This window comes from Ursus maritimus, unplaced genomic scaffold, assembly GCF_017311325.1.
Source record: "Ursus maritimus isolate PB19 unplaced genomic scaffold, ASM1731132v1 scaffold_22, whole genome shotgun sequence".
Classification (NCBI taxonomy): domain Eukaryota; kingdom Metazoa; phylum Chordata; class Mammalia; order Carnivora; family Ursidae; genus Ursus; species Ursus maritimus.
The window spans coordinates 42,428,804-42,441,664 of NW_024424675.1; the positions used below are offsets into that span (position 1 = coordinate 42,428,804).

At 51.0% G+C, this 12,861-nt stretch overlaps 1 protein-coding gene across 2 annotated transcripts in view; it reads right to left on the reverse strand.

Annotated features, from left to right (window-relative positions):
* BMP7 (bone morphogenetic protein 7) overlaps window positions 1-12,861 on the reverse strand; it is an 84,657-nt gene that overhangs the window by 53,298 nt on the left and 18,498 nt on the right. The gene's annotated exons all lie outside the window — the stretch shown is intronic.

Sequence of the window (12,861 nt, forward strand, 5' to 3'; positions counted from 1 at the left end):
GGTGGGAATCACTGTGCAGGCTTTGAAAAAATATTGATGCCCTGTGCCAGTGTGAGCTGGTAAATATTTAGGAACTGGCTCTCCGGGACCTTATCTGTCGTGTTTGCCAATTTCCATCTTGGCAGATTTCCAGCTACCGACCTGAAATCACTGAAGATGGAGGTGGGAGACTGACACGAGGGGCTCCAGCACCCTGCCGTGCTCGCCCCCTTTGAGCCAACTGACTCAGTATCTTTGGGGAGGGGGCCCAGAAACCCGTACTTCTTAAAACACCCCAGATGTTTCTAACAGCCACCAGGGTTTCCAACTACAGCCTTAGACTAAAAGCAGAAAGAGCAGTGAATGGCAAGGTGGGGGATGTGGCCTTTTAAAATGACTTCTGGGGGTGCCTGGGTGGCTCAGTCGTTAAGTGTCTCCCTTCGGCTCAGGGTGTGATCCCGGAGTCCTGCTTCTCCCTCTCCCACTCCCCCTGCTTGTGTTCGCTCTCTCGCTGGCTCTCTCTCTCTCTGTCAAATAAATAAATAAATAAATAAAATCTTTAAAAAATAAAATAAAATAAAATGACTTCTGGATAAAATAAGGCAAAGGCCTCAAGTCTTCTCCTTTATACCGGCAGTGAGACGAGACTAAGAGATTATGCCCATTTCATGAAAACTAAATGCTGAAATGGACATAAGCCCAAAAAGAGTGTTTCTGGGAGTAGGATTCCTAAGGATCATGCCTCCCCTGGTCCAAAATGGAACAGGGATGAAACTGGGAGTCATCAAGTGCTGGAAAGATGCAGAATGGCCAAGTTCAGGCATCTGCAGATACCTTTCTTCTCCTCGGAGACAGAGCCCCATTTCCACTTCCTGCTTGGGAGTGGGGTGGGGGGACCAGAGACACAGGGAAAATAGAGGAGAAACATGCCCAGCTTCATCTCCAGCTTCGGCTTCCTAAGCCCTAGAGGCTCTCAGGCTGGGTCAGGGCTGCCTAGCGGCAGGCAGGACACAAACGCCTTTGAGGAAAAAGGTTCCCAACACTGGCAGCCCAAATGCCCTTCCTACAGGCCTTCATTTATTTATTTTTTATTTTTTTAAAAAGATTTTATTTATTTATTTGACAGAGAGAAAGAGCACAAGCAGGAGGAATGGGAGAGGGAGAAGCAGGCTCTTGCTGAGCAGGGAGCCCAACGCAGGGCTCGATCCCAGGATCCTGGGATCATGACCTGAGCCAAAGGCAGACACTTAACCAATTGATCCACGCAGGCGCCCCAGGTCTTCATTAAAAAAAAAAAAAAAAAAAAAAAAAAAAGCTGTTTTAACCCTTAATAATAGTTCTAAAAGACACTGTGATGAGGGCAGGAGTATTGAATTACCCACTCATCAGTCTGTTCCCTGTTGGGTAGAGGGGGCAGATGAAATCCTCAAGGCCAGGGGACTCTGGCTGGGCGCAGCAGTGACCCTGCCTCGGGAGAGATCTCAGGAAGGTGACCTCTGAACTTCAGCTGCTAGAATCTTGGGCCACACGTGGAGAGCTGGCTACAGGAATGATCTCTCCAGAAACCATCCCGTGGTCCCTGCAGACCTGTCCTTGCTCTGTCCTTGACCCTCCAGCCGGAGCACTTGCCTTTGGACCCAGTCTAGGGGAAAGGCTGAGCTGGGGGACAAAGAATGCTGATGGGGGCATGACCAGGCCCCCACTCTGATTTATGCAGAAGGCGGGCAGGGAAGGGGTCTCTGTGGCTGCCTCTAGGAAGTACAGCCCATGGGGAATCCAGTGAGCCTCAGGAGGGGGCCTCAAAGCGATGGGGCAGAGTGAAGAACCTGGCCTCTGTCACTGTGGAATGCCCAGAGCCAGGCCCCTGTCATCCTTCTAGCCCATTTAACCTTCAGGCCACCCTAGGAGATGAGCACAATGCCACGTTGGCAGGCGACGTACCTAAGACCAAGAGGTGCTCAGTGGCCCGCCCCGGGCCAGACAGCTGGGCCTCAGACCCAGGCCCCACCAAATCTCAGCCACGCATCTCAGTGGCCGAGCCAGCAGCTCTGCAGGAGCCGTTCTCAGGCTTGTCGGGAGCTTTCTCCCTGCGTGGCAGCACGCATACGCAAACTGCGGGTGTCGGTTCTGCGCCTTGTCACAGGGAACCTCCCTGTGGGGCCCCCTCCCACATCAAGAAACAGAACGTCGCCAGCCCCCCCGTCCTCTCCCCCAGCTTCTCAAGCCTCAGGTTGGTTTTGCTCATTTCAGAATATCATAAACAGGAAATAATACGGTACCCATTCTTTTGTACGTGGCTTCTTTAATTTGTAGTATTCGTGTGGTTCACGCACGTGCCTGTGGGTGTCCATCCACCCTTGGTGCTGTATAATATCCCACGCCGGGATGACACCACGACTCACATATCCTTCCGCAGTTCATAGGCATTCGGGTCATTTACAGTTTGGGGCTCTGAGAGCAGTGCATTCTGGTACCCGTGTTCCCTGTGTCCTGGTGAAGGTGGGGAGGCACGGCCAGAAGTGGGATTGTGTGTGTTCACCAACAGTCATATCACTGAGCTGTTCTCCCCAAGCATCGCCCTGGGAGCCCTTTACAGAGTGTGCTGGGAGGAGGGGGAGAAACACAAGTCCATCCTATTAAGGAGACACATTCCGGGGGCCCCTCAAGGGTTTTTTTGCAGGGGACTGGCTGGGGCGGTAAGGCAGCCACCCCTGGTGAGCAGCCCCCCACCCCAGCGAGCAGTCCCATCTGTGCATCCATGCAGCCCCCAGCCGGGCCCCCTCACTGAGTGAGCTGCCAGTGAACATGGCCGAGCTGCCCCCCAGCCCTGCCACCCCACCCGACCTGAGGTCACCGAAGACCATCTCGTGACTAAATGGAAAGGCTGTTTTATGGCCATGATCTTGCCAGACTTCCAGGTAATAGCATGCAACACTTCGTTCTTCCTATCTTCGAACACCTTGTCTTCCTGTGGCTCCTTTCACTGTGAACTGCTAGCTTTTTCCCCAACTTTCTGGCCACTCCTTGAAACATCCCCTTAGACAGTCTCATTAAAGTCCCTGGAACTCTGGAAGAAGACGGGATCATTCCACAGGCCACCCCCCTCCCCACATGCTGATAGGCCGCACAAAGTCTACATTTCCAACCATCTGCCTCAGTCCTCCCCCAGTGGGGGTGCAGAAACCCCCCGCGTACAATGAAGAGGGCTAAGGAACCCAGAAGTACGAAAAGGCATGTTCATGGAGCCCTTGCTCTGGGTTGGGTCCTGCTCTGAGCACTCTCAGCCCGGTAAGGCGGGATTGATCCCCATTTCACACATGAAGAACCTGAGGCGTGGGGAGGCAGGTGACTTGCCCAAGGTCACAAATTTAGTGAGTGGCTGGGCTCCAAAGCTTATGCTCTTGACCTTTACACCTTCTGGAGCCAGGGGCGCTCAGCTCGAATCCGTGTCCTTACCAGCTCTGTGGTCTTGGCCAGTTACTTAACCTCTGTGTGACTCCCCTCGCCCCAGGATAATGACAATGGCCCTTTCTCTGTACAGAGTCAGCACTTAACAGCAATGTGAGTTCACCTTTGCCATTGTCAGGGGGCCTCTCAAACAATGAGGCGGGAGAATGCCTATCAGTACAGAAGAAGCCTTATGCACGGGTGGGTATCTGCATAGTTTGGCTACGACAACTGTATTTGAAAAATATCGCAGTCAGACCAAACACTAAAGAAATGTTTGAAGGAGCACAACATCAACACAGGTGCAACCATTAAAGTCACACCCAGTGAAAAAGGAAAACACCGATACATAATCACAAGAATAAACCTGTTGCAGCAGGTGGATATGTAACTTCTTAACTGTATAAAATAAAATGTATCTTAACTATTAACCAGCTAAGATACAGGGTTATAAGGTTTCTTTTGTTAAAAAGGTCATATGCATAGTGTTCAGCTACATTTCTTGCAAACATTTGCAGGCTCTCAGGGACAGCTTTCTGTGTGGATTGCCTTCATTAATTATTTTAAGACAATGAGCAGTATGAACCACGTCGACCTTCTGCTCTTCCTGAAACCACATCACCATGGGCTCTAAAAATAATTTTGTCATTTATCAAAGACAGTCATTTCTTAAAAAGAGCCGTTCGTAATTCAAAGTCCAAACTAAATTCCAAATCTCATCTCTCCGAGGCTTCCATCTTATACAGAAGCCACTCCACGCCACGGAATCCACACCATTTCAAGCTCAGGGGTCAAGGCGGTTCAACTGTCACCACTAAAGCAGATAGAAGCATGTACTTTTAGGGAGAAAATACAGCTTTACACTTCTTTCTTACATTACCATACCTGATTACCCAGGACTTGGGTTTTTAAATAACTGTCTAGAGTTGGTATCTCCCTTTGTCCATAAACAGCAGCTTTCTAAAGGCAACCCAGACTCTAGGAATCCAGCTTTTTCTGCACCGCCCTTAACATTCCAGCACCCCACCGGCTAAGAGAGCTCACAGGCATTAACGAAGACTTTCATCTTCAAAAGATTAAAACGGCCCAAATCCCCGAGACCAAAAGATAAGTCCAAAGAAAATGGATTCCGGAAAACACCATCCTGACAGCAACCAGCCCCGTGACTGTCCCCAAAGCCGATTCTAGTGTCCTTTTACAAAAGCCTGGAATAATAACCCCAAAGCTGGTCCTGGGAGGGGTCATTCTGGGTTGGAGGGTGTCCATAAAGGGTAGAGGCAGGTGGGAGCTGGAAGCCACCCACCTGGGCGTCCCCTCTCATGACCCACGGATACACCAGGGGAGACCCCTCTGCCCCATGTACAAGCCTGTTCCCCTGCTTCCCCCAGAGGAGTTCTGCCTCCTCTCAGTATCTGGGCTCCTCCTCCCACTGACATTACACAAAAGGGACAGGCATACCTCTCACTAAGTTAGTGTCCTCTGAACAAAGGGGTATGATATCCAACGGAACTTGCCCTATAGACCAAGGCCAGCATGTATTTAAACAGTACCTAAGCGTAGGTATTGAGAGCCATGCTTTGTAGAATTGTATTTAATGCTGTAAAATGAGGGGCATGGAACCCCCAATATATTTATACTTATGTCCATACCTAATAATACACCCTAGAATACAATAAATTCTTCCAAGTGCAAGAAAACAGACTGAGAAGGTATCATACTTCCCTCGCCCGCCCGCTGGGTGGGCAAAGTGGCTGCAGGGACCGCTCACTGTGATGTCACAAGTGGGTGCTGTGACTGTACCATCTCTTTCTCTTGGAAAGCCTCACTGGGCCTGTCTCAGTCAAGCCATGTGGTCCTAAGGGAGCTGCCATCCTGTCCCATGACCCCTTTCTGCAGAGTTGAGGGATGGGAGAGAAAAAGCCCCAAGCTGGGCCAAACATGGGATGTTTTTTATTTTCCTGGAACCTGGTGGGAAAGAGCCCCTGTTTGTCTTTTCTGCCTTGAACTCTAAGGCTGTAAGTCAGCACTGCGGGCAGCCCCGTGCCACTGCTGTGCAGAGGAAGCTGGTCTCTGAGAAGGAAGATGCCAGGCAGGGGGCGCAGACATCAGCCTTGAGGAGGGAAGCCTTTCAGGTGTGATCCTTTGGTCTGGTGATGCCCATCCTTCCTGAAGTTTGGGGTTTCAGTTCTTCCAGTCTGTGACTTCTGTGGAGACCCCTCAAACAAGCCCCCTTTAAGTTAACTGCAGTCAGCTTTTGCAACTTGACAGTTCGCAACCTCCCATTTGCAACCAAAGCAGTTCTGCACAAAATCAGCACGAGCCCAGTTATATTCCACACCCAGAAGTGGACGGGCGGGGAAACGCCCAGGTAAGAGTGGTTATCTCCACGTGACCATTTCCTATGAAAGCCGCATTCTTTAGACTTGGATAATTTCCAAACAAAGATGACCCCTCGATCTAGCTCCATACAAGCAGGAGCACTGACCGACCCAATCGTGAACCCCCAGTGCCCGCACAGCCTGACACATAGCAGGGCTCCATAAGTCTATTGGACTGAATATATTACTCTTCGTGCAATTTCCTTCTAGTGTTTAAATAGCATGCAGAGAGTAAAGCATACAGATCACAAGTGTTCCCAAAGCTCGATTCACTTTCTCAACACAAACACACCCAGAGCGGAAAATAGTACCTTCATTCCTCGGACCAAAGATATCTCCACGGGGCCCCTCGTGGACACCAGCCCCTCCTCCCCAAAGGTGACCGACCATCCCAATGCCCGCCACCGCGGACGCAGTCTGCCTGCTGGGTGCTCACCCTTCTGTGTCTGAGTCGCTGTGGTTGCGGGTAGTGCTGAATCATTCCTTTCCAATGCCGTATAGAACCCTGTTGCGTGAACAGGCCACAGTCCTTTCTTGGATAGGCCTTTGGATAGTTTCCAGTTTGGGACTGTTGTAAACCGTGCTATGAGGAACGTCCTTGTCCATGCCTTTTGGTGAACACTTTCTGTTGGGTAAACACGTTGAAGCAGGACTGCTGGTCAGAGGGCAGGAGCGTGGCTATCTTTAGTACATGCATCTGACTGTTTCCATGTCAAGAATTCAGGGGTAACAGGGAATGGGGCCCAAGGAGACACAGTCCCTAAAAGGACAGTTCAATTTAGTTTATTTTAGGAAACCCCAGTGCCTTTGTTTAGGTATGAGGGAGTTCTTCATGGGAAAGATGTTGAATGCAGTCTTGAGGAAGGATGGAGGTTGACCAGCCCCGGAGAAAAGGCAGAGGAAACAGACTGGTCCAAAGAGCTCCAGTTATGAACCTCTTTCATGAGGATGAGGCTCTGAGAACCAAGTGAACCAACCAAAGTTCACAATATAACCAGAAGCTAGAACTGAGCTCTCAAAGACCCATGACTGCTTAAGACCCCATGTCCCAGAACCTCCCCCCATCCTGATTTAATTCCAAAACTTCCAACCCAGGCTTCCTTTCTTTCCTACAGGGATGCAATTCATCCAGAAGGTTCTGGCACATGCCAGAATTCACTGGAGCTGACTGTGACCAAGGCAGCTGTCGGAAGGCAATTTATGGCCCCGCAGCTTTGGGGATGTGAACCTCGATGATGGCTCTTCATTCATTCAAAGATTTACATGGCGAGATGAAGGAGCTTGAAAAAAGCTGCTAGGGGCATGCCATAAATTGGAAGCTCTGGAAAACGGACCAGACATGCCCAACTACTCTAACAGGAAAATGTTCTCTCGGGAACACAAGGGTTGACCTACTCTGCTGCACAGCTGATACAGAAGAGAGGACACTGTCCTAAACCCACAGGAAAGGAATATCACAGAAGAGTCTAAAACGATCCATGCTCCCAAGAATATATCTCCATGTGTCCTCACACCCCAGCGTGCTCGTTCGACAAGCACTTCTTGACCACCCCAGCGAGGTGCGAGAGCCCTCCGTCCTTTTGCGGTGGGACAAAGATGGATAAAAGCCCAGTCAGACTGCAGCTCTGGGGATGCCTGGGTGGCTCAGTTGGTTAAGTATCTCCCAGGGTCCTGGGATCAAGTCCCACATCAGGCTGCTTGCTCAGTAGGAAGCCTGCTTCTCCCTCTGCCTGCTGCTCCCCCTGCTTGTGTATTCTCTTTCTCTCTCTCTGGCAAATAAATAAATAAAATCTTCAAAAAAAAAAAAAGAGAGAGAGAGAGAGAGAGAGATTGCAGCTCTGTCACCTGCCTGACCCCTGAGCTGGCTAATGGCTACCGTTTTTTCAATTGGATTCTTAACTGTGGTACAATATGCAAAAGATTTACCATCTTAACCATTTTGTGTATCGTTCAGTCATGTTAAATACATTCACAGTGCTGTGCAACCAATATCCAGAACTCTTTTAATCTTGCAAAACTGGAAGATGCATTAAACAAGGCCCCCCGTTCTCTACCCCCAGCCCCTGGCACCCACAATTCTGCTTTCTGTCTCTATGAATTCGACTCCTCTAGGGACCTTCTACCAAAGGAATTTACAGTACTGGTCTTTTCGTGTCTGGCTTATTTCACGGAGCAGCGTGTCCTCCAGGTTCATCCACATGGGAGCAGGAGTCAGGATTCCCTTCCTTTTTCAAGGCTGAATCGTATTCCATCGTGCATACAGACCGTGTTTTGTTTATCTGTTAATCTCTTGATGGACACTCAGGTTGCCTCTACCTTTTGGTTACTGTAGATAACACTCCTATGAACGTGGTGAGGCAAATATCTCCTTAAAGTCCTGCTGCTTTCAACTCTTATGGGTATGAATCTAGAAGCGGGACTGCTGGACCATATGGTCATTCTATTTTTAATCTGTTTTCCCCAGAGGCTGCACCATTTTACAGCCCCCCAATGGTACTCAAGGCTCCAATATTTCCACATCCTCCCCAAAAAGTGTTGACCTGTTATTTTGTGATGTTTGGTGTGGTTTTGAGAGTAGCCACCTGAACGGGAGTGAGGGGGACAGTCGCAATTATAGAGGCCCTCCCACTGTCCTGGATGTCTCATCACATGCGTCACACACAGCATCTCACTGAATCCTTATAAAAATCCTACTCTGAGGTAGGCACATGAATCGTGTCCATTTTACAGATGGGGACACTGAGGCTCCGAGACATAACGTCACTTCCCCATGGCCACACGGCTGGTCTGAACACCTACACGGTCTTCACCGCGCAGCCATGCTGACTCTCTCCCTGACACTGGACACCGCTGCCAACTTCCTAGCCATGGAGATAATCAAATAAGACAACTCGAAGTCGCGAAAGCTCTTGGCACCCACGTGAACGCAGCAGTGATCTCCTTCAAAGCTGCACTCAGAGAGTGAGGAGGTCCACGTTCGACTCAGGTCCCTCTCTGCTTTGTAAGTTTTGCTCCTGCCCAAGGCCAGAGTTGCACTGGAGAGAGGGTGACAGCTTGAAGATGGCATAGCATTAATCTGTCTCCCCATCCTCCCCCTCCAGCCCCCCATATCGGGGTGGGGGGCAGGGCCCTGCCTGGCGGAGGGCACACAAGCAGCATTGTCTCCCTGCCCCTGGACTGCTGCTTCAACTCTCGAACTTTCCACCAAATACTTGGGCTGCCAACAAGACCACCTGGAGTCCCAGCGCCGGGCGCTCCGAGAGGGTCTTCGGAGACACTGCCTCCTTGTTAGATGTCCAGAGACGCAGGCGCGGAGGCGAGGCGGCTGGCAGGCCAGGCATTTGTCATCGGTGCCGCGGCACAGATGTGGGGTGGGGGTGGGGCAGGGGAATTACTGTACCACAAGATTAAACACTTCAGTGTCAGCATGTGCGCAGAATTGCTCGAACAATGTTATCATTGTGAATTGAATGGACCAAAGGGTTTAGGGGATGGGGTGGAGAGAGGGAAAAAAGATGGGTTTAATTATCTCTAGGGCTGAAGCCAGTTGTTTGCCTAAAAAGACCCAGACGCTGGTAGAGCTGAAAAGAAAAATGGGCTGTAAGCATATGTCGACCTCTCTGCCATCAACCGAGGCAGCCATCCCTCCTTCATGGGCGCCCCATCTCCGTGGAGGGAGGAACCCTGCCCCCAGGGATCCCTGGGTCCCAATCCCATCCTCGACCAGCTGCAAATAAGGGAAAAGAATGGAAACTAGCTACTATTCTCAGTTCAACTAGTAATTCTCAACCAGGGATGATTCTGGCCTCCCCCCCAAACCCCACCAAGGGATATTGGGTAATGCCTGGATTCATTTTTGTTTGCTGCAGCTTGGGGGGGGTGTGCTACTGGCGTCTAGTGGGTGGAGGCCAGGCACATTGCTAAACATCCTGAAAAGCACAGGGCAGCCCCCCGCCCACAGGGAATGGTCCAGCCCCAACTGTCAGTCACGCCAACTTGAGAATCCCTGAGCAAACAGACAGATAAACCTCAAGAGTCTGGGAACCTGGGTTTTGGCCCCATCTGGGCTCTCAGTGAGGTGGGTGGGACCCCAGGCTCACGGGGCCTCGGTTCTTTCCTCTGTAACAAAGGGATGGATTTAACTGGTCTTGCCCCCTCCCTGCGCTTCTATTAGGTTGTACCATAGAAAGTTGCTAACATACTACTAATTTTGACCTATAGATGGTTCAGCCTCATACCTCCAAACCTGGACGCCACATCTGTGCCTCTGGTATGACAGCCACGAACCACATATGTCTACTGAGCGCTTGAGACGCGGCTGGGGTGGCTGGGAAGGGAATGTTTCCATTTATTCTGGTGTAATTAATCTGAATCTAAATGGCCACATGAAGTTAGTGGCTCCTGTATTGGACAGCACAGACACAGAACCTTTCCATCGTGGCAGAAAGGTCTATCGAAACTTAGAGCAATGCTCTATCGTATCCATGTGCTGGCTTCTTAGAGCAACAAGATGACAGGCAGAGCTTATTGCAAACCAGAGTCTGAATACAGGTTCTCAGAGGCACAAGGGGAGGGGGGACAAGGGGAAGGTGGAAGCCCCTTCCCCCCTCCCCCTCCCCCCACCAAAGACATCCCCATTGTGAGAACTGCCATGGAAGCAGGGAGCATTTAATCCTGGGGCTGCGCGTGAGGCCTCGATGGAGGCTGGTGGCTCCGTGGCTCTCGGTTCTGTCTGTGAACAGGCATGATGATCCCCTGCTCTGGTCACAGGACCACCGGGAACCTGTCACTTGGTAAGTGACACCGCACTGGATAATCATCAGACACGCCAAGTTCAGGAACACGGACCAGGGGCTCTGCTCCCGGCACCCCAGCCCCTTCCCTCCTGCTGAGCTGGGCTCCGCGTGATGGTCACAGCACCACAGAGCCCCACAGAGTCTCTTAACGTCCCCTCCCCACCAGCCCATTCCGTTTCCCCCCTAGAACTTAACTGCTCGGATTATTGTACTGATTGGCCTGCTGACCTGTCTATGACCTGTCTTCTCTCCTGGATTTTAACCCCAGGAGTACACACACTGAGCAAGGGCACCGAACAAAGCAGGTTTCAACCGTGGCGCGAGGCCGGGGTGTGAGTACTGGCTCCACTCCCACCGGGGGGCTTAGCAAGTCACTTCTCATCTGTAAAATGGGAGGATGAAAATACTTACTTCATCGGGTCACTGTTGGATTGAAACAGACCAGGGATTTGCAAACTCCAGAGTGCTCCAGAATCATCTGGGAGCTCGTTAACACAGAGACCACTGGGCTGACAATCAGCACTTTTAATTCAGGGGGTCTGGGATGGAGCCTAAGAACCGGCATTTCTAACACATTCGCAGGAGATGCTGGCAGTCTGGGGACCCCACTTTGAGAACCGTTAGCATAGAGGCTGTCTGTGGCGTGCAGGCACACAGGGAGGTCCTGAACGATGTTAGCTGTCACTATTTTGTGGTTCTCCACTGTTCCATCTGCTGTACCCACTTGCCTGGCACTTGGCAGGGTCTCAAGTATCTTAGTGAAGAGTCTCCAGAAACTTCCCCCACGGAGCCCTTGCCTCACTCAGCTCAAGAAGCAGTAGCAAGCTGGGGCTCGGGTGGGCCATGGGCCCTGACGGCCTGGGCTGGAACACGGGCTCTGCCGATCGCCAGCAGGGACTCAGGACAAGTTAACCCATCTCTGGGAGGCTCAGCTTCCCCCTTCTATAAAGTGGAGACAGGAAGGGGCCTCCAGTTATGGGCCCTTCTGAGAATTCGAGGACGCAGAGCCGGCCCAGAGCAGATCCCAGGAGCGGCCGGCGGTGGGGAGAGGAGCTGCTGCGGGACAGGAGGGTGCCTCTCCAGACCTTCCCCCAGAGCAGCCAGAGACTCCTGGGTCAGCTGGGCAGGCACAGCTGGTTTAAGGTATTTTAGAAGCAAATCAAATCAAATGAGAATTTATAATCCTTCCTGAGGTCTGGGTTCCATCAACCCAAACTCATTAGGCCCTGGCCGTGCAGGTGCAGCTCAGAAAGAGATTGTGCCGCATTTCCTTCGTGCTGGGCTCCCGTCTCCCTTTCAAAATAAGAGTCTCTCCAAAGCCCTGTACTCCCAAAACACCGCAGAGCTATCTGCACTCCTGCATACAGGATGGTGTGAAGGGTGCAAAGCCTGCCTCAGGGGCTGGTGGGGGAGGGGGGCTGGAAAACAGCAATCCTCGACAGCCTGACCCATTTGATAGTCACATTTGTGAGTTATTTTTAAGTTCATTTATTTTTAAGTAATCTCCGCACCCAACGAGGGGCTCAAACTCATGACTCTGAGATCAAGAGTCGCAGGCTTTATCGACTGAGCCAGCCAGGCGCCCCGATATTCCTATTTTCAACAAGCTGAACTTGGAGTCTCAAGCTGAATTACCAAAACATCCTCAAAACTGCACTGTCGTCCTCTGAACCCGTTTCTGGCAAGGGAAGGAGAATCCACCATCAAACCAAAGAATGGCTTTGAAAGCTGTGGCACGTGATCAGTAGAGGTGTGAACGGCTTGCAAAGCGAGTCTCCGGCTGACACGAAACAGTGAGTGCTAAATGTGGTCATAGTACAAATCACTGGAAATGATGAGTAGTGATTTCAGAGAATTCCTATATGATTAAATTTATAGAAAGCTTAAAGACAGGCGAGAACTAATCTAGGCCACTGGAAGTAAGGACAGCGGTCACCCTTCGGGAAGAGCGCCGGGGGGTCTGGGAGCCGATCGTGTTCTAGGTCTTGGTTCGTGCGCCGTTCTGTACCCATTGACACATCAATAAACAGTGTTCGTAGTAAATGTTGGCTGGTTTTACCCACCTTCAGCTCAACACAGGAAGTATTTGTCACCATATCTGCTCTACTGTAAGACGTGTGATCAATGTCATGGCAGCTCTTGGGCGAAAAGCACCTTTATCAGTTTTAAGACATTTTGGCTTCAGAAGCAGGGATCATCAAAGAAATGGGGGATGATGCCGAAAGCAGACGGTTATGTGGCCTCCTCCTGCCCTCGCAGAT